Source organism: Sinocyclocheilus anshuiensis, unplaced genomic scaffold, assembly GCF_001515605.1.
Source record: "Sinocyclocheilus anshuiensis isolate Anshui unplaced genomic scaffold, SAMN03320099.WGS_v1.1 scaffold96, whole genome shotgun sequence".
Lineage (NCBI taxonomy): Eukaryota > Metazoa > Chordata > Actinopteri > Cypriniformes > Cyprinidae > Sinocyclocheilus > Sinocyclocheilus anshuiensis.
Genome location: NW_015554094.1, coordinates 998,137 through 1,002,341, shown reverse-complemented (window position 1 = coordinate 1,002,341; position 4,205 = coordinate 998,137). Strand labels below are relative to the sequence as shown.

The 4,205-nt window shown below is 35.3% G+C and overlaps 1 protein-coding gene across 1 annotated transcript in view; it reads right to left on the bottom strand.

Moving 5' to 3' along the window:
- Positions 1-2,891, bottom strand: part of LOC107669455 (gephyrin-like) — an 89,324-nt gene extending 86,433 nt beyond the window's left edge. The window contains exon 1 of the mRNA XM_016461683.1: positions 2,879-2,891. The gene's annotated coding sequence lies outside the window, so the exon portion shown is untranslated. The remainder of the gene's footprint in view (positions 1-2,878) is intronic.
- Positions 2,892-4,205: the final 1,314 nt, after the last annotated feature.

Here is a 4,205-nt window from a genome sequence, read left to right as displayed (position 1 = left end):
TAGTCTGGCTGAATGCCATGCTAGTGATGCATGTGTGGGCTTTTCTACATTAAATCATGAACAGCTCCATCGATTCCTTTCCTGGACTCACAGAACATCATCTCAGAACAATGACGTGTCAATCACGACTCGGGTCACAACCTTTCTTATGTCTGGCATTTTTTTGATTTATTTGCTTTGAAACACAGGAAGTCTCCGATTTTGAACCTTCCTTCTACAGATGATAGCAGCCCTGACCTGTGCAAATACAATCACAGCCTGAAGCAGTAGCCATGTTTCTATTTATAGCAGCACATCACGCTTCTGTGGTGTGTGATTCTTCTTGTTTATTCTCATGGAAAAAAAGAGAGTAAATGAATAATTAATTACATTTATATAGCACTTTTCTAAGCACTCAAAGCACTTTACATTGTGAAGGGAATCTCCTCATCCACCACAAGTCAAAAGTAGCACCAGTAAATGTCCTCTGCCTGTGTCAAGATTCATTTTTCATGAGCACATGTAAGTGTTGGGGAAGTATAGAGTTTAAAGACAAAGATATCAGTGCAACACTTTACTGAGAAACTGTGAGGGAAACAGTGAGAAAACAGGTTGTTATGCGATTTCTAGGCTATTAACACATTGCAATGATATTTCTAATGTGTTCTAAAGCAGGGGTGCCCAAACTCAGTCCTGGAGGGCCGGTGTCCTGCAGAGTTTAGCTCCAACTTGCCTCAACACACCTGCCTGGACGTTTCTAGCATGCCTAGTAAGACCATGATTAGCTGATTTAGGTGTGTTTAATTAGGGTTGGATCTAAACTCTGCAGGACACTGGCCCTCCAGGACCGAGTTTGGGCACCCCTGTTCTAAAGGGTTCAGGTCCATTCTTCAGTGTAAGTCTGTGGGATTCTTTCAGCAGTTGTTTATAGGTAGCATGTATGTAGAGCGTTCAAAGTGAGCAGACAAGCACCAGCCTCATTATTTCAGTTCTGCATCTCTGAACTTTTTCTTGCATAACACTTCTGTCTGATCATAAAGCAAATCAAGTACATCAGGCATACAGACTGGAGGCTGCATCTAAGATGCTGACAATTTTCTGCAGAACTTGCACAAACGCAAAGAATTTACAGAAACTCCTTAGTGACTGACTATGTATATACTGTATAAATATTATGTTTATCAATGTTGAAAACAGTTGTGCTGCTTCATATTTTTTTGGAAACCGTGATACATTTTGTTTTTCAGAATTCTTCAATGAATAGAAAGTTCAAAATAACAGCATTTATTTGAAATCTTACTGACTCATATGCTTGCTTATTGGTAATGTATCACGGTTTACACAATTATAATATGCAGCACAACTAACTAACTAACTAACTAACTAACTACCGAAAGAAAGAAAGAAAGAAAGAAAGAAAGAAAGAAAGAAAGAAAGAAAGAAAGAAAGAAAGAAAGAAAGAAAGAAAGAAAGAAAGAAAGAAAGAAAGAAAGAAAGAAAGAAAGAAAGAAAGAAAGAAAGAAAGAAAGAAAGAAAGAAAGAAAGAAAGAAAGAAAGAAAGAAAGAAATAGAAAGAAAGAAAGAAAGAAAGAAAGAAAGAAAATGTTTCCTGAGCAGCAAATCAGCATATTAGAATGATTTCTGAAGGATCATGTGACACTGGATATTTTTAATCAAATCTAGTGCATTCAGTGTTGATCTCCTAAAGGAATAAAAAGTTATTGGATATATTCCCCTCTCAAAAACATGGATTTACCACAGACTTAATGAAACCGCAACATCCCACTCACAAAACCTCTTTCTCTTCATTATAATCCAGTTTGGACTTTGGAGCCTCTTCAAATTGGTCTTGGCTGAACAACATTGGCACATTATGTTGAGTTCCTGCATTGTTAAGTATTACCAGCAGGGGGCTCTAGCAGGTAGATTTAATACACTGAACTGAATAGGTTATGACAGATCCAATCATTTCCGTGCAAAAAGTTAACTGTTCTTCTGTGTTTCCACCTGATTGTGATCGGATGGACATAAACAGCTACGCAGACTCTCTGGTTACTAGAGTTAAACACAATCTAGCATAATTACTTTTGAACATCATTTATTTAATGAAAGTTATAGGAAGACGTTCAAAAGAATGTTTTTTAATAAATTTAAGCACGACAAAATATATAGCAGTACTTGAAACCACTAATCAATTGAAACAGAAAACTGTACAGTTTCGCGGCATTTAAAACAATTTTTGAATACGAATTGCCTTATTATTGACATTGCATGCTTCAAATGGAATGTACAAGGGAATGTTCAAAGGATGATATATCTAATAATGAATAAATATATGCAATATGCAATATAAGTTATGCAAAAGGAGACTGATGAGATTTTGATGGACATCAACAGTTACTCAGACTCTCTGGTTGTCACTAGCGTTAAACACGATCCATACTGAGTTGAGAAAGATCCATTTCGTTCTCATTTTCCACCAGCACAGAAAATGGCCTGGAGGAAGAGAGAATCAAATCCGTTACATCTGATTCTCGCGCGCGTTCTGTTCCGAATTAATCAGCGGCGTCGTGTCACATCTGTAGGACGAGCGTGAGAGAGAACGAGCGTTTAGTTGCTGTCAAACTTTCCTGCTCTGACACACACCCACCGGATTTTAGTTACAAATTTCATACTTGTACAGTACAGCAGCGTTATTTGCATTCGCTGAGCAAACAGGAAGGAATGACGCGGAACATCAAATCACCGCAGGCCGTTTTGTTCAGCCGTGTAATTGATTTAAGGCGCGTTAAACCTACAGATTTTACGCTCAGATACAGTAGAACTGATGCTAATAATACAACCGCTCATATTTATTTACATGCTGACGGAATGAAACGGGACGCAGAATACAACAGACCAGATCAGAAGAGAACAGATGAACCCAGACGAGACCAGAGAGGCAAGAAAGCAACAAATGAGGAAAAACGGCGTTGAAACATAATGACAAAATAGCAATTCCCCTTGGGAAAAATGAAGGTAAATCATTAATTAAAAGCAAGACTTGCATGGGATACAGATAATAAAGGTGGAGAATAATACAATATTCAAAAATCAATTAAAGTTAGTAGAAACAGAGGAGATGAAATCATGTGTACAACACTAAGCAACACGTTATTTCTCATGAATAAGTCAAATACAGATAAATATGTAAATGTTAACAAAAAGCATGTACTTGAAAATAATTTAGTGTAGAATTTCGCAAATAATTATAAGGAAATTGCAAGTAATATATTTAATTAAATTAGATTTTTCTGTTTAAAAATATATTTTTTTATTTAAAGACTAGTAAAGAATTTTATTGTAAAACATACTCCAATAATCTTTATTTAAAACACTGACATTTTCGTTTTTACACTAATTAGTATTATTAAAAAATAACACTAAAAATGCATTATCAAAACTGGAAGGAAATGGGATATTAAAGGTCTACTACAGATAGGAACTAATCAATTGGTAATTGAATTATAGTTCAATTTTGACATGAAACTGGTCTTATTAGGACAATACAAGTAGAGATCAATCAATATAATATATAGATGCCCTGTAACTAAAGCCAAGAAACTAAAAGAAGAAGAAAAAGATGCATGAAAGCACAGACGAGAAGAGACAAGAAGAGACAAGAATTGGCAAGCTCTCATTTTGCTCCATATGCTGGTTTCGCAAAGGTTTGCATGTGATCTGACCTCCATATCTCCATCCTAGGGTCCATTTAATAGCTTTTGACCAAGATTTTCTCAAGAATGATCCACTGAGTTAATAACATTTCACCACCATTTTCTCAATTTATCCGATTAAAAATGGTAGGAAGATGTTAAAAAGCATGTTTTTGACAAAATGTGCACTGCAAAACATCTAGTAGTACTTTAAACCACAATGCACTGAATTTAAAAACTAGTTTTTTTGCCATTAAAAAGATTGGCTTTAAAATTCTAGTGTTGTTTTTTTTAAAATTGAGTTCATATGTTTTACCAAATAATGCATCATTTGATACACAAATTTCTCCTCTAAATGATCAAAACTTCACTGAAAAAACTGTTGCACACAATCTACTCCATGCCTGTCGTCTGATTGATAGTTTGGAATTTTTTAGCAAGTGAAAGGTCTTTTAGTGTAACTGACTAACACCTTCAACTCTGAAATCTGCGATTTTTTTTATTTTTTATAAGTAAACACAAGAATAACGT